This window comes from Haemorhous mexicanus, chromosome 5, assembly GCF_027477595.1.
Source record: "Haemorhous mexicanus isolate bHaeMex1 chromosome 5, bHaeMex1.pri, whole genome shotgun sequence".
Classification (NCBI taxonomy): Eukaryota; Metazoa; Chordata; class Aves; order Passeriformes; family Fringillidae; genus Haemorhous; species Haemorhous mexicanus.
Window position 1 is genome coordinate 34,047,876 of NC_082345.1, and position 23,912 is coordinate 34,071,787.

A 23,912-nucleotide genomic window follows, 5' to 3' on the forward strand; every position below is an offset into this window, starting at 1 on the left:
GACACACCTGTCTTTTCCAAATTCCAAAGAGGATCTTTGAACCTGCCACTCACCTACCAAAACCTGGCATTGCAGAACAGAGTCTGTATCATCTGTCACAGTTCCCGTTTATGTTTCTATTTTTAGGATTATATTTTTATATCAAAAACAAACTTTGCACACAGGCTTCTGCTGTCTGCTGTTTTCTTTGCTTGAGGGAACTTTTCATAAAGAGTAGTCCTCTGAGACTGCCCAAAAATAAAAATGCAAAAAATAGATTTCCCTTTAAATAGAAAAATTCTTTTCAATAAATAATTATTGAGTAAGCTTAGTTTTGTCTTATTTAGCAATAGCTTTTATTACCTAGAGAGGGAGCAAAAGCTACCCAAGAGAATTTGGACCAAAAGGGTATGATACCACATCTTGGCTTAGTACCTCCAGAAGGTTTCTGTGGGTGAGCCAAGGGCTCCCAAGCCTGCTGGTTTTCAGGAAAGCCCTGGCTTTTTATGGCTTGGGCACCTAAATCATATTCCTGGGCTAGATTTCTTTCTCAATTCTTGCATGAAGGAGGGGTGATGCTGCACCCAGGTGCCTGAAATCCCCTAAATATCTTGTTCTGTGCTTTCTTCCCAAGAATAAAATGGTGTTTGGGCTGAGGGGATCATCCTTGCCTCTCTTTGAGTTTTTTCTGTTGATGTCTTCCCCAACATAGACTACGGCTTTATTGCCTTTCGGAAATTCTCCCCATGCAGGCAAACTTTCTCAAGAAGCAGCTTTAGGTGTTTCTGGGTTTTGTAGCTGTACAGGCTCTTTTGGTGTTTTCATAGAATAATGTGAAAACATAAATAAAAGAAGATATAAAAAATGTGGTCTGTGGAAAAAAATTCTTCTTCTGTACAATTTTCTAGTAAATGAGATAATATGCCATTAGCTTTGAATGATGTGCTATTAAGTGGTCATCTTGAATTAGAGCTGCTTTATTAAAGAAAAGTGATAGTAAAAGAAGTACTAGAAGACCACTTAAAAAGGTTTTTAATGGTATTAAGATTGTTGACCTTTTCACAATGAATTGGGAAAGTGTTATTTCTTTTCTGAGAGACCAGTCTTATTTTTAGTGATCCTGCAACTGTCTGCAATAAGATTTGAATGTTTTTATTCATGTACATTACTCATAATACATGGAGATTAAAAAAAAGAATTGCAATGATACGTGTTTCTTTAAAAAGAAAGGAAGACATGCATTTGTTTATTTTTTGTCTGCTGGACAATACAATGGTGGGAGGCAGTTTATTACAACTTTTCCCACAGGCTTGCCCTTGGGAATAGCTCTTTATAAAATCCTGTTCTTGTGGCCCTACAGAAATAGAACATAGTGCCTTTTATAAATTGAAAATTACTACACCAGGCACCGACAAAGCAAATGAGCTAGAACAAAGCTGTGTCCTGTAGTGTGATATGCATTTCTCTGAATATGTACATATGCCTTCATAACAGAATATTTAGAGAAAGTGGCACAGCCACAAAGCATATAAACAAAGAATAAGTAGACTAAGTAATGTGGCATTCTCAGCATTTTCCTGGTGTCCTAAATGGAAGTGAATTTTAAAACGTAAAGAGTTATTTTAACTTGACCTTTCTGATAAGGTCTGTCACAATCACTCTAGCTGAGACATGAAATACCTACTCTCCACCTGTAACGTTTAATATAACACAAAAATAAGAAAATATTTATATAGCATCACAAAACATCCATCAACACACTGGCATGAAGTGTATACAATCCCCAGAGCAGTCTACAAGGAACACAAAGCCTAGCCAAACCCCAGAGATGGCAATGTAGATTCCTTGGGATTCTGTAGCTTGTCTCCTGAAGCTGCAGAAATCCTAGTGGCTTTAGATACTATATGGAGCTAGCCAGAATTTAGCAGGAGAACGGGAGAGGGAAACGCTTTTTCACACAAGAAGGTTACATGATATATTCTAAGTGACTTTTATCAGGGTAGGGTTTTTACAGCCTCCTAAGATGTTCTGAGTAATCCCCTCAGATCAGAGATTTTCTCAGCTTTTAAGTAAGAGAGATAATCGAATTGCCTCTCTCTTGCTCTCCAATGTCATTCTGTCTGCACTTGTGTATGCAAATTGCTTTCCTCCTGAAGTTCTGCACGATCCACTTGGCCCTTATAAGGAAGGGGGAAAGACACAAAATAGAAGAAAAGCAGATGGAAAAGTAGATGTGAGTTTTGCATAGGTTGCCACTTCTCATTTCTGTGGAACATATTTATGCATAAGCTGCTAAACTCAGGGTTGTAGCCAAGTATTGAGACACTCTGTGATGAATGTGGAGATCAATTGTTTGTGAAGGAAGAAAGGGTTCTAAATCAAACTGATGCTTTTAAGTATAACAAATTATGTTAACTTTTTTTGCTTAACCAGAACGTTTACAAATGTTACCTGCCTGTATGATACAATCTTTTATTTTTCAGCAGGCACAGTCTAAACCAGGCTAATGCTGTTTGCTGTGAAAATCTAGGGGTGTAATCAACACACTTTATTTGCAACCATGTTGTGAAAATGCTATTTCTAGAACATAGCAGGGTCAATGTGAAGGGATAACATTCATTGATTTAGGGAATAGGAAATGCTTTTACCCTACAATGAATGACTTAGATACTTGCTCAGCTCACCTTGAAAATAATCTTTCATTTGCTCTATGGAAAAATATAGTTAGCCCTGGATGATACCCAAGAAACATTAACTTTTCCAGGTTAGATTAAGCAGACACTTCTCTTGTGGCAGCAAACTTGAAACTTTGCCCAAAATTCCTGTGTCTTACAGAGTGAACTTTAATTCTGTTAAGTCTCATCAGGAGAATTATGGTGTTTGAGAAGTGGGAACAGCAAATCCAGGATTTTCTTCCACAAATGTAGTCAGACTAAGTCAGGTTGTTTGCAAAAGAGACTTCAGACATGAAGGCTGTGAAGCATCTTTCACCTTCCTAGATGACCCAGAGGTCATCCTAGATCACCCAGAGAGTGAAAAGGCCCTTAGAGGCTAAAATGCAATACAGACACATGTTACTTCCTTCTAGTTCTGAATATTTGAGAAACAGTGTCATGTATTTACATTTGGTAAATAAATACTTCTTTTGTTTGTTCTTACATAGCCCAGTTTGAGATAAAGGCTGATTTAAGTGTGTTGCCTGACCCCAGAGCATTCCATTCTTACTTACATGAAGAGCTTAAAAGCATGTCCTGGTCCAGGCTGACAACATTCAGCTCCCCAGTGCATTTCACGAAAGGATTGAAGAGCAGTAGCAAGAGCATGCTGCCCTGTAAGCTGAACAATAATTTATTTCATTAATTACACCTCAGTTTTTTTAGTGATGAACAGAATATTATTGAATACAGCATTAGTGTAGCAATGCAAGTTAGTCAATCAATGCAATACAGGAAAGGTGCCACTAATGATACTTGCACTGTATTAAATTTCAATTTCCCTTTATCATTGCATACTTTCCTATACCATATTTTATTCTATAAATAGAATTAATAAAATAAACCCCATACATTTTGATTCCATTACACATGGCTGAGGAAAGCTCCAGTTATTGTTACTGAAATCATCATAATCATAAATAACTTATTGCTTCTCATTTTCCTGATAACATGGTCAAGACAATATAATAATTTCAGGAGGTTGCTTTCCGAGCCACCCTGGGAACGCTCTTCAGTGACAATAGGCCTAGTTATCATCCCTGCTGCCCAGTAAGCATAGTGCACTTTGATTCTGAGTTAAAAACAGCACTTTCAAAATTTATTTCAAGAGGTCATACATAACACCTGCATGGATGGATTTGGGTTGGGTTTTTTTAAAATTTGGTTTTGATCAAACAGGAGAAACAAGCAGAGACTGGCACAGAACAGCTGTCCAGCAATAAAATAATCATACCCCAAAGACCTCCACCCTTAATCTGAAGAAGTTTGTCCCAAACATAAATTTTTAAAATGATTTGCAAAGTATTGTGGCTGAAGAAACAGATGCCACAAGTATCACAAAAGTAAAACACTTATTTTCAGATAAATGAAATTAATACATTTAACTAAACTTGTGCAAAAATAACATCTTCTAATTTTAAACTTGGTGACCAAATTTAGCATAAAATTTTTATACTATCCTTGCTATTAATCCCATACAATATAAAAATATCCTAGATACAGATAACCCTGATACATCCTCCTTCATTTTAATGTTCATGAGACATATTTAGTTACTTTTGCTGGAACATCCAAAAGTATACCAAGAAAAAGAAATCTGAACTAAGGTTTTGCAGTTGACTTACAGTGCAAAATTACATGTGTCCTCCCCCAACATATCCACAGCTGAGCTGCTGTTTCTGACCACCATTCTCTACAGCTGCTCCTTCCTTGCAATTTAGCAGACTTGCAAGCTCCCTCCAGCCTTTGATGGACTTGTTCACACCATGCTCTTCCTGGGGCTTCCAGGAGTATGGTACCATCCAACACTCATCCCAGAGCTTCTTGCTGGCATATGCACGCCCCATAACCCTCCATACTCCTCAAGACAACTCTGATTTCTCATTCTGGCACAGTCTTTCCTTTCCCTTCTCTGTCTCATTTGCCTATGGAGGCTTTCCCTCTGTTGCCATTACAATTTTTTAAGAGGGCTCAGCCCATGCAGGTCTTCCCTGTTCTCTTCCATAAAAAAAAAAAACAAACAACAAAACTCTTGTTTGTGAGTAAGTGACTAAAATATAATCACCCATTTACTTTCCTCCAAGTTTCCTCCAAACCCAAGCCTGTGGGGGTTGTCTTGCCTCCTACCCCTTGGTGCTCGCTGCCCAGCCTCACAGTATCTCCACTCTGTATTTATTCTCCTAAGTTCACGACTTGAGGGTCATATCAAATGCTCCCCCAGCTGGAGCAGAGATCCTCCTTGCCTAGATCAAGGTGCAGGCCACCAAAATTGGGGAGCAGAGATGGAAGGCAGACAGCTAAAATTTCTCCCTAGAAGTCAAGAGAACACACACACTGTTTTGAAGTGCAAAAATATCTTATTGTCAAATATGAAAATATTTTCCTTTCGGCGAGTACAAAATGTGTTGTCCCTGAAAACCAGTCCATGCTTGACTTCAACTTCAAGGACTGACTGCCCTCTTGGAAAACTAATAGAAAACAACAGAGAGTATTTACATCTTGGCCAGGCCTTCCTACTGTCCAGCACACATTAGTCACAGTGCAATGAGAATACATCAGTGAAAACTACCCTTTCCTACCAGGGCCATCTGGACTCTCTCAAAACCTTTGAGATTTATGTTCCCAGAGGCCCTCTTCAGGCTATGGTGTGGGGAGATTTCTCAGAGGAAGCCATGGAATACACATAAAGGCAGTGCTACTACTTGGCCTTTCAAGGCAGTTGAGGAATAAAGACTCACCTACAGTAGTAACTCAGGGCCAAAAAAGCAGTTAATAAAAATAAGAGTTGTTTCCTCTCTGCTGGAATTGGAATGTCTATGACAGCCATCAATAAAAATTGTCCATGGGAGAGGACAGAAAAAACTGTTGGGCCTTTATGGCCCTATGGATGCATCCTGCCAGGCATAGTTCCCAAACACTCCCTTGTCTCTTCCTGCCTGTCACAAAAGCTATTTCTTTAGGTCAGGAAGCCTCTGGCAGCATAGCTACTGTTCTGACTGAATGCCAAGACCAACATGGCCATGGATATCTATGGAGTTCCCCTTTAGGAAAAGTGTAAGAATGCCTCCTGTATGTTATGAGAAGGGAAAAGAACTGCTCTGGTCTGGCTGGACTGCCAAATATTTGGAACCTATGGTTCTCTCTCTCACATTCACAGCTACTCTGCCATTTAATTGAGTCAGACAGCTGGATCTGCAGGTCTGTGACACCCAGGAGAAGTTAAGGCCTTGCACTTCAGCTGAGGAGCCTATCACATAGTTAAATTCTGAGTTTAAAACAGCCCCACTGGGAGAGACCTGAGCAAAGCTACTTGCCAGATGCTTTCTTCACTACATAAACTAACCCAGCATACACTCTGATCACAGAGTGGAGAAGTGGCAGCTCCCTATTTATGTTGCACCAGCAGCTGGTACTGCAATATATACTGTAGCTAACGGCAGACTTCTTGAATAATACATTACAAAAAGCTGCAGACAAATTCTGTATGCAATCCAGTGTTTTATGTCTAAAGTCTTGAAGTCAAGGGAGGTAAAAAGAATGACTGTGTTGTTTTAATTTGAAGGTTATATAAATTATTTATAGATAGGTCAATCCATATACTTTCAATAGGGTAAGACACTGTGAAAAGAAGACAAAAGACCTACATCATGATGCTTATTTTTAAACAGGAGCACTGTTTACACTGAAGGGCCATGTCTGTGTTGTTATCAGATGCATAGAAGCCAGGATTTAAAAGATTGACTTAGTAATAAGCTTAGCTCCAAATGAATATGGCTAATCTTCTAAAACACCATTAAAGTATGTTCTTTGACAAAATGTGTTAGAGAAAAAAAAACACCTACTCTGCTTCTGTATGGAGCATCCAAGTCATTAAAATATCATGTAGTAATTTATTCCCCAATTGACTGGGTATGTAAAAAAAACTTATGGATAACTGACAGCTGGAGTTTCCCAGATCATATAGAGAACAATACATAATGCAACTATCAGATGTTCTGTTGAGAAAGACTGGTTATAATGCAGCAGTTGTGCAACTAATATTTACAAAAATGATCCAAAATAATAGAATACTCACCCTATATGGTAAAATGTCATGTTTTGAGGCTTTACAGCGCCTGATTAGCTGAGTTAGAAGACAAAGGATTTGCCTATATTTCCTAACAATAATGTTAGGAAACATCCAAAGAGTTATCAATGGTAATTAGGGAGCACGTACCAGCCTACATGTGAAATTCACAGTATCTAGACAGTTCAGAGGAGTTAAAAATAATTTCCAGTGAATCATATCAAAACTGAAGTAAAAAGTGAGGGGAATTTTGGGTCAAAGGTAGGTCAAACTGAGAATGATAATGCTGCTACTTCATTTTTTTAATGGGCTTCTTAGAGTAAAGAAGATAATAGTAGGACTTTTAATCTGATTAGAGTGAATATCTGGTTAATGATCTTGCCTAATTACTCTGTAGTTAGTTAGAAATTTACTAAGAGTTAAAACTCTGACTAGAAATATTTATTTGATTATCTCCTTCTAGATTATATTTCCACCTAGAAAGAAAACTCTTTGAGGAAAACCATAAATATTTATTTAAATTCCCTGACAAACGTTTTCTTTTTAAGCACAGACCTGTGACTGCTCACAGAGTGGAGTAAAATGATTTACCTGAGAACAAAGAGAACAATTTCTCCCAAGTAGGAAAAATAATTAAATTTTGACTTCTTACTTCCCCTCTAAGTATTTTAATCACATCAGAAGCAAACCCTTTCGTACCATGATATATCTGGGGGAGAGGGTGAGAGGTGAGGGATGAACATTGATTTGATGCCATTAGCATCAAATCAATTTGAGAAGAATCAAATTATAACAAAGCACAAGCACATTAGCAACTCTACTAAGTTATCCCTCTCTGTATCCCTTCTAAACAGTTTTTGAAAACCCATGCTGGGACTTATCCACTCAGTTGTCTTGATAAAGACAATGCAATATGTTCACAAAACAATTTATTAAATACACCCAGAGAATTGTTAAATAAAAATGGAAGCAAGATGATCTATTTAGCTACTTTCATTGCTGAGTATTTCAGATAGTAATTTAAGATTTGGGCACCTATGGCCTTTAGCAAATCAGCCTCCTGATTTTGTTACTTCTTGAAATATAACTGTTCTGAAATGGTGTGTCAATACACTGGCTAATTTTAAAATGTAATAGTAAAGGTACACTAAAATGTGTATTTTACAACATAGGAGAGAAGCATGGTGGGACAGGGATGAATGTGAGAAGCAATAGGAAGGAGGAACACATCTTTAGCTGTTAGAAAGGAGCCAAACAGCCTTATGTTTGGGTATTCCTTTGACACACTCTGAACAGGACCATGAACCATACTAGTAACAGACAAGATAAGTGGTTATATTTCTGTAAAATCTGGCAGAGAATTCTCAGAATCCAAAGGTACTTGTTTTTAACAAGCAAATTTCATGAAGGAATTTACAAAGAGATGGGCCTCATCCTTTCTAGGTATTACTTTGCAGAGTTCCACTGATTTTTAAGCCATGTATCTGTTTACACCAGATGAGAGTGTGGCCCAATGAACAGTGCCACAACTTTAAGAACATTTTAACTAAACAGCTTGGAGTCTACAACTAAAAAAACCATTATCCCCATTATTTCTCTGAAATATCAGCACTCAGGACTTTCATAATACATTGAAAGACTTCAGAATGCCTGAAGGTTTCCTGCTATTTTGACTGCTGATCAGGGTAGCTCCCAAGAGTTCACTGAGCTGGTTTTAAGACCAGCAGGAAATTAAACTCCAAGTAAGCCACTCCCCTTCCCTCGCCTCTCTGGTAAGGGAGGAACAAAAATGGAGAGACTATGGGTTGAGATAACAATTTACTAAAAGCACAAAGCAATGGAATAAGGCAGAATATCACCACCAACATTAATAGCAGGAGTGTACAAAAAAAAGTTTAGGTACTTTACTGACAAAAAGACATTCACTACTAGGAACAAAGAAAAGATGCCAGGCACTCCCTGCAGTTGGATCCACATTGTTTCCCCACAGAAGGGTGCTGTGGTGAGTGCTCCCACGTGCCACACCACATGGTATTTGGGAACACAGGCAATATGCTGGGGAAGCTCACACAGCCAATGTTTCCTGGCTCCAGCCTGAAATAATGGAAACCATCATAAACAACAGCCCTGGCTGTGGTGTCAGCTGAGCAGGGGTCAGCTGAGCTCAGTTCTGCACAGGTGCTGGCACTGCCACTTGCTGCTCTCCACGGTGCTGGGGGCTGCCCTGCAGGCCACCAGTGCTGCTGCATTTGTAGGTGGCAGGGTGCTGCCGGGCTGCCATCTCAAGCACCTGGATGAGATTTGTCTCCTGGGCTGTATTCTGTAGGAATACCATTTAGTCTTCTCAGATGTGCTGCGTAGGCACACCAGGCTTGCAAACAAGCATTCTTCCTGATCTGAGGGGGGAGGTTACAGCAGGGTATCCATGATACCCACTTCGTCCTTACAACGTGACTAAGGAGAGATGTTATGGTTTGTGATGCTATGAGGATGTTGTATTTCCATTAGCACTTTTTTTTTTTCTTTTGATAAATCTAAGTTTCCTTTTGCTGGGTCAGTGGTGAAAATATTGAACCTGTGTCTTCACTTCACCAGCCATAAGCACAAACCAGAAGGAAAACTGTTGCCAGACAAGGAAATTTGTCTTCCAGCTTCCCACAGCAGCCCACTGGCTTCTGGTCAACTGTCCCTGCCAAACCCCAACAGAGAGGCTGAAAAAATGTGCATGGTTCCCACAGTGGATTTCATAGCAGGTTAAGACTGCACTTGCAGTTTTGGCAATCTGTAAGCAAAACTGACAATATTTTAAAAGGGCCGTATAGTTTGAAGAAGAATCTGATATTTGTGTAAAATTGTTTGGGTTTTTTTCTGTTTTGTTGGGGTTTTTTTTTGCCTAGAAATTGAATGTAAAACAAATCCCATCCTTTTCCTATAGACACTTGGATCACTTTGAATGTGTGATGGGTTCCAGAAGTCAGATACACTGTGTACAAATGTATGCATTACTGCTTTGCACAGCAGTGCTGAGTGACTGTACACAGAGGTTAGTTCCAGAGAAGTCAGGCTGCATTCTTTCTCTAGTTAATGGAAAGAGATGAGCTATTCCAGAGAGGCAATTCAGAACATCTCAGAGTTTCTGAATTGTCATCTGAAATAGCCTCTTCCTATTAACCTCTTTCTATCCCTCTTTCTAGAAGCCTTCTATTTTGCTGTAGGGAGAATGCATAAAAAATAAAATTAATCTTTGGCACTGTTCTCTTTCTCCCTGGAAAAAAAACCCCTTCCTTCCTTCCTCCCTCCCTCCCACCTTTCTTCCCTTCCTTTTTTGTCTTGGCCTGTCATGTAGCTTTGTCCAAACTTGCTTACACATCCTGTAATTTATTATCCTACAGATAATCAGGGCAGAATTCAAATTTACCAGACATTCTGACTTCTTTTACTTAGTCAACAAAACAAGTATCACACCTTTGCAGACTTAACCTGTCATAATTAAAATTCATCCAGGAATTTTCCTGTGAAATAACATTTGTTGAAAGATGCTGATCGACTGAAGCCAAAATTTTTATGAAGTTACTCAGTTCTGGGATGAGATAGCTGATGACAACTAGTCCAGCTAGAATGGATCATACCTGTAACAGTCCTACAGGGACTGCAGCAGCTCAGTAAATAGCTGTGAAAGCGTTTGGGCTCTAGCAGCTCCTACATTTAGTCATTTGCTCCAGCTGCATTTTCTACAAATTAAAACTGTTAATTGGATTCTCCACTTTCCATGACTTGTTGTTTTAGAAACACAAAATAAAAAGTTTCATTAACTAGTGGCAAGGCCGCTCCTTCAGACTGTGGGAGACCCAGCTTCAAGTTCTACCTCTAAATTAGAGAGGCCATAACATAGTTTATATGAATGGTTTGGTAATTCAGTGGTTTCTCTTCTTGCGGAGGTGTGAGAAATTTCAGAAACATCAGTTTCAATTATAGAGAGTACAACCAAATTCCCTTAAGCCACATTTAAACATGAGAGAGCCTGACTATCACCAACCAACTTAAAATTGTAGGTTCTGATGTTCCAAAACCTCTACTATTTTTTCTTTTATGCAAACCAGGGATCAGATGTGCTTCAGTTCTTTACTGGTCCTTTTCCCACCAGTGGTGAGAGGCAGGCCTAGAAGGAAAAAGATGTTTGAGCAAATTATTTCATATTTTTCAGTTTCTAATTTGTATAAGTGAAAATTGTTGCCAACAGGATCTCAAGTTGATAAGAAATTTTTGTATCATTTTAACTTTATGACAGAAGCATTTTGAGGGGGGAAAAAAGGAATTTTTTAATGGAGTAATGATGTCTCTCTTATCAAAGCTATGCAAAATATTATGGTTGCTAATGATATTCAGTATGATCAGCACATGTCAGAACACAACTATGTCAGAGCAAATGAAACGTCCCTTTTGGTATAACAACATTTTTGAAATATTTTCAAGTTTCAGAATTTTCTACCATGTAAATATAGCAGCAAAATATTTCTGTGGCAAGCCAGACATGTTTCTATTTTTCATCAATCTTTTGCCTTAAAAATGATTAAATTAAATTCCACTTACCAGAATAACTCATGAGCAGGCTATTTCAAAGCAGTTGACATTTGGTAATCCTCTTGAACATATTTTGCAGGCATACAGACAGAGATGTTGGCTCTCATTAACTGAAACAAAGGGAAACACATCGTAGGGTAGCCCCACGACCATATCCATAAAAGATGTAAATGGCAAAATATGGAAGTAAACACCCTCTTCAAAACCCTCTAAATCACTTTTCAGTTATTGCCCAATTCCTAAGGCATTAAAATACTAAGGACACTCAGATTTTGCAAATAAGAAACTTTAAGTTCAGCCTCTGGATGTGACCAGGAGTGGTGTATCTCACCTTCTGCTAGACATCTGTCTCATGTCTAAAACTAGCTAGAATTCAGACAGGACATAGGTCTTCTCCCTTGTGCTGCCTGTACTGCACCCCAAAAGATCCAAGGGCAGAAGATACACAAAGTAACTTCAGGATGGTGTGGGATGGAAGAGTAAAGATCTCCTCCTTCTACTGTTAAATGCCATCCACTACATCACAGAGGGTCTCCAAACAAGCAATTCCCAAGCCTTTTGTAGCCAAAAATCACATTAAAAAACTGGTGCTCCATGTTCCATCTACCATCATCTCAGAGTGACTATCTCTGCTTTTTGCTTTCCTGTACCGTGATCAGGGCTGCTTTCTACTCATTTCCCTCACTGCTCTGTAGATTTAGCTAATAAAATTAACATTCTCATCTTCCACACTTTCAGAAGTTTGGGTTGTACCTACCATCTTGGGTGAAAAATATGGTTGTTATATGTTCAGGAATTAGGTTTCTCATTATCACCCATTTAAGCTGCTCCACTTTAGATAGTAGTACCAAACATTAATGAAACAAGAGACTGTAAGAAAGGGTGAGATCCTGAGGGAATTCCCCTGGGAAGGAGAAGAACTGGACTCCAAACTCAGCTTGAATTAATATTTAAATTTTTTTTCTTCATTTCTCTGGTTCAGTGAGTACTTTCACTGCAAAGCTAAACAGCTGTCTTGAGAAAATCACAGCCAAGAGTACTTCTCAGAAAAGACTCAGCCAAGGTTTGTCATGTCATTTCTTATGCAGTAAATGGAGAGTTGATTCTGAGTATCTACAACTAAAGATGTTGTGGAGTCTCCCTCACTAGAGATATTCAAGAACCATCTAGAAACAATCCTGTGCCAGGCACTCCAGATGGCCCTGCTCGAGCAGGGAGGTTGGAGCTCTTCACCCACTGTGGTCCCTTCCAACCTTATCCTTTCTGTGACTCTGTGTTTCTCTGACTGCAGCCCTGCCCCTGTTCCCCTCTGTGGCTGTCACTGCCCGTGCTGCACAAGGCCAAAACCCATGCATAACTCCACTTGCTGCACACAGCTGTACATAACTCCAGGTGCTGAGGGATTAGACAGCAGGTGACAAGAATTTGTACCTTACCTTTGCTTTCCGAGTGGTCCTCATTGAAGGATATTGTGGTTTTCAGCAACACTGTCAAATTAAATCCCAAAGCAGTTGTATTTTCAAGAAACACAACATAGGGATTAATCAAAGACATTTGTATGAAAAACAAGGTGAAGAGATTGAAGATAATAGAAAACTAAGGTGTGAGATCTAAAAAGCTGTTAGTGTTGGTCATTTTGACTACTGCCAGAGAAGCAGGTCAGGAAGTCTTTGCTTCCCAATCAGTGACTGTAGTCTCATGCCAAAGCCACTCCTACTCTTCCTACCTTCTGCTGCAAGCTGAATTATTCAAAAATTTTATCAGACATGGGAGTATAACTAAGGCACAAGACTCATCACCACAAAGAATAATTTGCTTTCTGATGGAAACAAAAGGGTAATTGTCTCTATTGAGAATCCAGTATGATGAACACCTAATAATATATTATTATTTAACAATCCCCATGTGTGCTTTTAAGTAGAAGAATGGTACATAGATTATTTCATACGCAATGTTCTTTTATTGCTTTCCTGCTGTTACAAGAAACTGTTCTATAAAATTTATGCCAAGTATCACTTTCTCAGCTCTTATTGCACCCTAGAGAAGTTAGTTTAATCATTAGTACATGAGGGAATTTTTCAAATAAAACTGGATCTTTTTAAGGAAAGATGAGATCAAAAGATATTCACAAGAGATCTGTATGATGCAATTAGGAATAAGAAAAATACTTATGCCCTATTGGCTTAATTAATCACATTCTCCAGTAAAATAATTTTTTAAAAAATAAATAATAATAACAAATTGATAGGTTGTGAAGGGCTTCAAAGTGAGATTATAAAATAGGAAACTTGTTGGAATATGAGTCACTGTTGAGCAGAAAACATTTTCTATAATACAGGGATTTATTAGAATAGCTAAAACTCATAAATGGAAGACAGCAAAACCAGGCCTGAATGTATGTCAAATAACAACACAACTCTGATTCTCTTTATAGTGTTAAAAAACTTGTTTTCCAAAATCTTTTTCATATACGTTGATTAGTTTTCCCCTGTAAAGTTGTTGTACCTTTTTAATTGCTAGATATTTTATGTTCAGTTTAAAGGACAAGAGATTTTGAATCAAACCCAAAATACATGCATTTTTTCTGGTTGACCAGTTGCAGTTGACTTATCAGTTAACTATTTAAAAATTTATTAAACTGGATATAACAGTCAAAAAATGTTGGTATTAAAAAAATAAATTTATGTAAATAATATAAAATTGCCTGCTTGTTCAACATCAAATTTACTGGAGTGTTTAGCTTGACTCCAATAGTCTTCTTTGGGACTGATTTCCCATTTAGTCCGTGTTTATCTTGAAATGTCCTTTAAGTGTTCAAATCAGAGCTCTGAGAGCAAGAATCTGCTATCACAAATTTGTAATTAGGGATTGCAGTCTATGTGTATACAAACCCTTACAAATAGTAGGTGTTAGTCTGTATTTAGCAAGCTGCTTCCCCTTTCAATCTCCAAATTAAGTTTGTGTACTACTTCATCTAAGTCTTCTTCCACGGATAAAAAAAGCTATGCCAAACATTTGTCCAATATTTCTGTAATACCTTGCAGCCATGGAAAAAGAGCAACCTGAGGTGAACTTTCCTGCACCTGACTCTATTTTTATTATTGGAGAAAATTTTGATGTCTAATTTTCTTGTAGTTTATATAAAAACAAACAACCAAACAAACAAACAACTTTTGATTTTATTTATTTTTACTGCTTCCTTCTTTTTATTTTCCTCTGGAGTAAGTACACCATTTTCTTTCAAGAATTTCATCCAGATCTTTTTTATCAAATTGGATCACACAGCACCAAGTAGCACAGACCTACTTCATTCATTTAAAAGTAAATATTTTGATTTATTTCTAAGGTGTGGCTTTTGTCTTTTTTAATAACAATATGAGAGATTTACATCATTTTCAGCATCTGATTTGCTATAACTGTATGTTCTGCTCTAAAGTATTTGTGTATCCCACTCAAGCTATATCTGTACAGACAAACATTTATCTAGAAAAATAGATTTTTCACTTATGCTATTGAATTGCAGCATGTTTTTTTGTCAGACGAATTCTCTGATTTGTCAAGATGATCTTGAATTCTGAATTTGCCTCAAAAGTGCATGCAACCATTCCTCCAAATCACTAACAGAAGTGCTGAATACTCAGAGGTGCGGGAGAAATTCCCACAGAAACCTGCTTTATTTAGCTGCCTGTCTGACACTGGAACATGAATGACTGTTCCTCTAGATTTGTATTCCCGGTCAGCTGTGGAGCTGCCTCATCCAGTTGCCATTTCCCTAGCTTCGTCATGGGACTGTGTTTTAAGAATAGCTGGATAAGACACAAAATATCTGCCAATTCCCCTCTTGCAAAAAAAAAAAAAAAAAAAAAGGATACCTACCAAATAGAAGAGGATTTTTTTTAAAATAACATATTTGGAGAAGTCTATCTTGATTGTTCCTTAACTTCTTAATATGTTCTATTTGATTAGAAAATATTTGCCTTTTTTGTTTCATCATATTGTTTGTTTGTCTGGAGATGAAATTAAATGGACCAGCCTAGCAATGACTAGTTCCTTTTATTAGATAAATTTGGATGATTCTGTTAGGTCTTCAAAATATTTGCAACTCATGCAGCTGTTTTGTAATTCATACTTCTGTTACTGAAGCAGTACAAACACATTTTTGTCTCTGCTGCTCCACCTGCACCAATTGGCTGACTACAACTGAGTTTTTAAGTAAGAAAAAAAAAGAGAAGAAAAAAAAAGAGAACATAGAGCACATGATCAAATCAAGGTTATAGTTCTCTGTCCTGCCTCAGGAACAAAGCTTCTTCTTTGAGTCAAAACTAACCCTTAAGTCTCTTGTTCATTTGACACTTTGGCCTTTTTGGCTGTGCTTCTTTTTGTCTGTATTTCTTTTTGTCAGTGCAAACATTTTATACTATTCTTTAGCAATATCAGAATCTCCTTTCCATGCCCTCCCCTCTTATTCTCAGGCTGACTGAAACAAGATTGCAGCGTGACAATCTTCCAGTCTGTGTGTGACAACTGACATAACCCTGTGTCACATAAATGCAAATGGTGTGTTTTGCAACAAGGTTGTGGCTGAGCAGCCAAGAGAAAGGCTGCCAGAGCTGGCTGGGATTGTGCTTTTTGGTGCCACCTCTTCTGGGAAGGAACAGGGAAGTGGAGCTTGTTCTTCTCCTGAGGTAGGCTGAGCATAGCATAAGTGCAGAGAAGGCCTTGAACAGCAGCCAAAGACAGAATGAAGCATAAAGATAAATAGAAGTTTTGCTCCTGATAGGAGCAAGGGAGCTTTATGAAGGAAGACTTCCGAAGTTAAGACTAAGAAAAAAAGAAAGCAGGATACCCAGAAGGAACTGTGTAGAGTTTGTAGAAACCTGGAAAGCTACTGCAATTTGCTGAGCAGAATAGCAAAGCTGACAAAAATTGTGCTCTTGCAAGAGCACAACTGACAGGGTACTGGTTTGTTTTGAACTTCTAATTTCAGGCTCCTTTGACCAGGAGATGTGAGGTTTTCCTTTGTACATAACATTATTTGTGGATACTTCATATTTTGTGTTGTAGTAGTACCAAACTTGAGACATGAGTTATATTTTTTTCTGTCCTTTTGTGAGGAAAAGGACTAGACAGTTGTCCCTCAAGGTTTTGATGACTTTAGGATTTTTTCATAGCATATATGGTGACCAAGTCCAAAAACACCCCTGTGTAATTATTCATCATCTGAATCCTTGCAGGCTCTGAGAGCTAAGTCAAGACACAAGACAGTAGGTTTTTCTAAACAAGCAGCAGAGAAGGAAGAAAAGGGAAGAATCATCAAAGTCTTGAGACATGTTTTGGTGGTCTTTTTGCACTAAAAGGAAACTGTGAAGCTTCCAGGTACAATTTAGGATTCAGACAACCACAAAACAACTCTGTAGTTGAAGTGCTGCTGAGTCAGGTCCTTAGTTCCCACAGATGATCTACAATCATAAAAGTCTCTAAACCAATGAACTTGGAACAAAGAACTGCAGAAAAAGAATTGCTATCTAGAAAGTTCCTCCATTTTTTGTTGCCTATGGATCTACACTAGGTGATGTACATAGATTTAATTTGTGGATTAAATTGTTTTGAAGGAAAAGTGAAATCATTTATGTATTCTTTAGGGGTAGTTTGGTAGAAAAAATTATAGCATTCATATGATATCAGTAATGAAGCAGTATATGCCAGTGTATATTTGGGATTATAATAATTATATTCTGCCCTTTAACTCCTGTAAGTCTGTCAGTGCACTTTCATGGAAAATATGTCTTTATCATGCATGCCACCACACCATAAATAAAGTATATTTTTACATCTATATGTATTCTTACTGAGGTGCTGAGATACTCTCTCTAGCTTTAGTCTGTACTTTTTTGAGAGTCTTTAAAAAATATTAGAAAACACTGCTCGACTTTCTGAAAAGTACTTACTGTACACTGGTATGGCTGAGTAAAACACAAATTCCTGCATTAAAAAGGGGATAGCTAACTAAAATGTTATAAATAATATATAAAAATATTTATATAAATAATATAATAAATGTTTTAACTTGCATATTACTTTTAGTTAGATTATGCTTTTCTTTCAAGTCAGTGAACTATGAAGAAATTACTTGCTTACAGATATTATAGCTGAATATCTTCTCTGTGTTTTGCATGTTCTTACAGAAACATACGAAAATAGATGATGATAATAGCAGGAAATACCTTTTGGAAAATCTCAACTGAAAGCTAGATTAACTTTGGAAGCAGTTGGAATTTCAGCTGCTCTTTACCCATCAAGGTAGGTCTCTTATAAACCAATGATTCATATAATGACATTTTTGCTACATAAATAAAATTCACTAAAGCATGAAAAATTGTGTTTCACTTCTGAATGGTTTTGCATCTCTTCTAGACTCTTTTGTTCCACAGCATTTTACCAAGAAAAAAATTTAGAATGATATTAGTAAACTAAATGTATTTGTGGTGCGGTTATGTTTTTGCTCCTATGAAGAAGTTGCCATGTTAATGCATGTTAGGAATGCATGAAAGATCTTTTTGGTCTATGGCAGAAACTTGTTTTGATTATTTCACAGTGGTTTTACTGTAGCTTTGCTGTCATTGATTGCAAGATTTGTTAATAGATAATTAATGACAAGTTTCTTTGTATATGCAAAACAAAAATTGCTGCAAATTGTATTATTTGTTTATGTTAGAAAATTCCAACAGTAAAAATTAACAGCTTCTTGGTATCTTGTAGGTATTTGTAATTTGCTTAAACCACAAACTAATCTTCCAAGTACTGCTATCATCATATATTCTCCAGTATCTTATTTTCATTTTTTAACTTCTTAAAGAGTTGCATTTTAACTTTCTCAGTGCTTCTTTTAAATGAAAAGATGAACTTCTCATCACTTGACTAGATGCAACTTTGTTGTGCTGCAAAATGAAGTCTTAAGTATTTATTAAGATTTATAGGCATTAAAAGTGTTACTCAGTTTCTTAGTTTTTGCTATGAAACATACCCATAGATTTGTACACAAATATGAATAGCCTTCATTTTTCAACTCTATCTTTGAATTCACCATACATCCACAAAATAAGCTCTTACATCGTTTGCATCAATGTTTTATGTAGTCAAAATATTTCTAGAACAGATTGAAGAACTCCTTCCTGCAAAACAAAAAAACATAAATAACTTTCGTTAAAGATATAAACATATCTTTAGCATTTAGACCAGAAATATCTGGTCCTAATGGATGCATTTTAATCACTTTTTCTAGTATTTCTATAGGCATACCAAAGTCAGAAGAAATCATAGTAGATTTCTGTACTCTAAATACACTGAACTGTAGTTTTTCTCACAAGCTAGAAATTATAGAGAAAAGGGAAAAAACCCAACAAAATACCGGATAGTATAAACAAGAAAATTAAAGTTGCTGCCAGAGCATTTTTCCTGTTTTAAACTTTCTCCCATGCCTGTCATAATGCTAGAAGGCATTTTTCAAAGAATTTGAAACAATGTTGAAAATAACTCAAGCTGTAAGATGGTTTGACATACACAATCGGAGAATCACAGAATGTTTGGGATTGGAAAGGACTTCTGGAGATCATCTTGTCCAATCCCCCTGCTCAAGCAGGGGCAGGCAAACCTGGTTTCCCAGGACCACTCCAGTTTTCTGTACCTCAGAGGATGGAGGCTCCATAGCCTCTCTGGGCCGCGGGATCCAGTGCCTGGTCACCTGTAAAAAAAAAAAAAAAAAAGTGTTTTCTTGTCTTTGGATACAATTTCATGTATTTTCTTCTGTGCCAAATACCCTTTTCAGAGGGCACAGCTGAGAGAAGTTGGTGACTGTCTCCTTTCCCTCCTCCCTGGTTTGTACACATGCATAAGATGCCCCTGAATCTTCTCTTCCCCAGGCTGACCACTCCAGCAGTCTTGGCTGTCAGGTGCTGCAATTCCTTACGCATCTTCTTGCAAGATGCCCCAGATTCACTCTAGTGAAGTCCATGTATTTCTCCTACTGGGAAACCCAGTGCTGGACCCAGCTGTTCATGGCCTTACATGCTGAGTAGAGGGATCACTTCCCTTGACCTCATGACTTATTCTAATGCAGCCCAGGATACTTTTGACACCTTTTTCTGCAAGGGTGTACTGCTGGCTCTTGGCTTGCTTCTTGCCCACAAGGACACCAGATGCCTTCTCTGTGGAGCTGCCTCCTAGCTCATTGGCCCCAGTTTGTACTGGTGCCTGGGGTTATTCCTCCTTGTACCCAAGGTGCAGGACCTTTCTCTTGCTCTTGTTGAATTTCATGGGAGTTCTGCTGTCCCATTTCTCCAGCCTGCCCAAGTCCACCTGGACAGCAGCATGATCCACTAGTGCTATAGCTACTGCTCCCAGATTTATGCCAGCTGCAGATCTGCTGACTGTTCAGTCTTCCATCATCCACATCAGGAATGAAGATGTTAAACGCAATATGTGCCAGTTTTCATCCCAAAGGCATACCACTAGTGACTGTCTTCCACATGGACTTTGTGTTGTTGACACTAATTCTATGATCCCAGAAGTTCAGTCAGTTTTCAGCCCACATTACCAACCATTTTCCCTAGTCTGTATTTTATAAGGCTTTCCATGAGCTTGTTAATGGACAGTGTCAAAAACCTTGCCAAATTTAAGATGAGCAACACTTAGTGCTCTCCCCTCATCTATCAAACCAATGATAGAGAGAACCTCCCTTCTATCTCATCACAGAAGTCTATCATATTGGTCAGGCATGATTTCTCCTTTATGATTGTGTGATGGTGTACTGGAATTTGGTTAAATTTGGCTATTTTTATCTATAATTCTACAAAATCATACTTCCATTCTGTTCAGTTTAACCAAAAGTTGAAACAACACAGTCTATATGAAACAAGTATTGACCAATTGTTGATTAAGTGATATTTTACAGCATTCTAGCTATTGTTTTCAGCTGCAAAGCAACAATAGGGAAAACTTAACTATCAGGAGAAAAAGTACTTAAATTTGGACTCTGTGGCAGCTAACAGGGCTAAGTGAAGGTCTGCATTAAACTACTCTTCTGGGAGTTTTCCTTTTTGCTTCAAGGGTGTGTGAAATATGTGCTAAAATTTCATAGCAGTATACACAAAAAGATGTTAAACAAAATTTACGCAAGGACTTAAGCCAAATTATTATCAACATCTTCATATTCAGTCTTCATTGTACTTTGTAGGGTTATATTTCTGCCAATATTCAAGCTCTGATGAAATGGAGATTATATAACAAAGAAATTTCTTTTTAATTATTCTGTCAAATGAGTCTCATTAACATAGAGTCTCATCATAGTAATTACTTAAGAACCAGGCATTAGAACATTTAGCATCTAAAAGAGTTCATTATATTCAAATGTTGTGAAAGTATCTTTGAATATTAATTTTATCTCCTTGTTTATTTTTGACAAGATAGAAATAGTAGGAAACAGTTTATAATAAAAGAATAACAAGAAAACAGTGGAAACACAAAATTAATAAGTAAGATTTCTAGCATTTTATGCAGCAGATTCTAATACCAAATGTAGATCACCCAATTGCTAGGTTTTGTCCTTTTGAAATGCCTCAAGCAATGATAACTATGGGGATCAGACTGATGGATATCTCTTGCAACATCCCTGTGGTGACATTTGATAATATAATACCTTTGATTGTGTACTTATCTTCTGTATACACTTGTTGCAGAAGGTTCGCAAAAGTTGTGTCAGGAATTTTCTACTCTAAATAAATGAAGGAAGCAAATAAACAATGAATAGAAAATATATCAAGGCAATTTTACAGCCTGCAGCTTCGTTGATGCCACAAGAGTCTGCAAGTATGTAGAAGAATCTAAACTAAGTTTTGGGGTAAATCCTGATCCTTGCTGATCAGAAGTAAAAGTGTGCTTTCTAGCATCAAGACAATTTAATGTAAATTTTCTCATGAATAAAGCTAGTCAGTCCCAATACAGATGTGAGATTTGTACCCAGTACTGACTCCTGTGATCAAGAGGTAGCATATGTGAGTTCAAACCACTGTTCAGATGAGCTGCTGTGTATTATAAGGGTTTCTCAATAGTAATGCCCATCATTACTGCATTTATGCCATTAGTCACTCCTAACCTTAACAAAAATTACAGGATAATGTTGAGGTTTTTTCTACTCTTTTTTTCTAAAGTAAAGCTGGAAGTTACAGGATGCACCTCAGTAACTATTCTTCTTTCTTCAATGATTGTGGGAAGGTGGCTCTTCGAAAACACCAATCAAGTAGAAACTCAAGTTTCTTTTTCCCTGTCCCAGTCTTTGAAATACCTGCCTAAATTGAATGGATTATCTCAAGTCACACAAAACACTTCTCTAGAGGAAAGGCAAAAAATTGCTTCAGCATGTAAGACCTTGCTGCTGTCTGGGAAGTTAGTCAGTGAGAGCCAGGCTATTATGATTTTTGGTGTTTTCAGTGGGTAGATGATTTTACTTTTATTATATCTGAAAGATATAACGGTGTTAACATTCATAGTGAGGAATTATGGTCCAGTAAATGTTTTGAGGAAGGCACCTCACATGACAGCCTATTTTCTTTGAAAGCCTTCTACAAAAAACAAAGTAAAACTCAAAAAACACTGGCTTCTTTGAACAACAACAGGAGAGTTTGTTAGGAAGACAGGAAGTCAAACTGACTAGGTTATGGAAGAGGGGAAATTAGAATCTGAGGAGATGCTTCTAATAGTTGATGACAGAATAAAATATTTGATATACTAAATAAAATTTTTTATATACAAAATAAATTGCATACATGAAAGGGGAAATAAGGAATCCTGCTCATGTCAAAGCCACTGGAATCTAAGCTCAGAGGTAGAAGTGGAAGTTTCTACTAAGAAGTCTCATACTATGTATGAAATACTGCTTTCAGGGTAGCTTGACTAGCACATGGTTCAGTATTGTTTAGAACAATGAGATATGAAAGTGCATTTTATGTTTCCTGTATTTTCATGAAGAGAGAGGGGGGATATTTTTGTATATGCTGTCTAAAGTAAGAAGATGTATTTAAAATATTTTAAAACTCTCAGTTTCCTTTTACATTCATGTGCCTTTATAGTGTTAATCATGTGAAAGGATAGTTTACTTAAGAAGAGGTCTAGAGGAAGTGTGATTAAGCAAATACTGTCTTAGAGAGACCCCTTTTTGAGCAGTATCAGTATCCAGAGATTTTAGTAGCCATATTAGCAAAATTCCAAGGAATTCAGAGATATCAATTCAGAGGATACAGTTGGGTTAAGAATAACTTTTTTAATCATCTCAATGGCCTTTCTTTATGACAAACAGCTTGTGATGATCTAAAGGAAGGAAATGAAATGTTAATTCAAAGATAATTTCCTTAGACTGTTTCTCGATTCTTTTTGCACCTCTGCATCCTTCCACCTTCTCTGTCTCTTTTTTCTCATGAGAAGTAGCTACTTGCATGATTATATAAAAGCTTCCATCAAGACCATGACTGCCTTTACCTTTCCTCTTATTTTATCTCCTTTATTCTTAGAAGGTCCATTCTTACCATCATTCATTCAGCACAGTAAGGCCAATCTGGGGTCTCCATAACTACTCACAAACCCAACTTCTTTCTTGTTTCCCTTTAAATTCCTCTTTAAAACTCTCTAGTACATTTCTGTCTACATCACCACTCATTTCTCAGTGCTGATCTCATATCTCTACTCTTCTGTTATTTTTCTCTGTATTTCTGCAGTATTTAAATGGTCCTGACTGGACTGCTCTGTCAGTACTGCTCACCTATGAACATATGCTGTTAAGGCCATATGCTATTAAAGTAATCAGTAACAACTTTGTTAGTTTAGTTCTAGAGGTTCAGAGACAGGATTTGAGCAGGTAGATGGTGTGCAGCTGAACATGATATAATATCCAGTGAAAGGAACAGCAAATATGGCTAAAGAGTTGGTGACAATCAGAGATTGCTACAAGAGTGCTATTTCCTTCTAGCCTTTTATTTCTACAAGTTTTGAGTCTGATAATCTAATATGGTAAGGGGCAAACCCTGTCAAAGTTTAGACCCCAAAGTAAACCTGCATACAATTAGTCCCATCAACATCAAATATCTTAGTTACTTACAGTTAAAATCGATGAAAAAAGGAAAACAATTATGCTCATGCAATCAAAATATCCTTTTCATATGCACTTGGAAATGTTTTATTCCTCAATTATTAGAAAACAAAATTAAATAAAAAGGAATTACAGCAACCAATTTATATATTAATTTATGAGCTAATGATTGTTGAGAGGATCCTTGCGTTTTGCTCCAGATCAATTTTGTCTTAAGTGAGGGCTCAGAACCTAAACACAGATAAGTGCACTTAACAGAAAAATACTCAGCTGTAGCTGCATAAATAACCCACAGCATTTGCCATTCCAGGTAGTGAAATGTCATGGATCATTTTCTCATAAAGCTCTTTACTATACCTTGTTCACTGCTTATGACAATCTGTTTATTCTTTCAAATTCTTGATACGAGAATTAAAAACATGTGGCTTTAATAAAA

At 37.2% G+C, this 23,912-nt stretch overlaps 1 long non-coding RNA gene across 1 annotated transcript; it reads right to left on the bottom strand.

The window, feature by feature from the left end:
- Positions 1-8,564: 8,564 nt before the first annotated feature.
- On the bottom strand, positions 8,565-12,995 carry LOC132327546 (uncharacterized). Its single transcript, XR_009486546.1, has 3 exons — positions 12,777-12,995; positions 11,350-11,450; positions 8,565-10,918 (listed from the first exon to the last, which is right to left on the bottom strand). It is a non-coding gene; the product is annotated as an uncharacterized LOC132327546 (long non-coding RNA).
- Between the last annotated feature and the right edge of the window lie 10,917 nt (positions 12,996-23,912).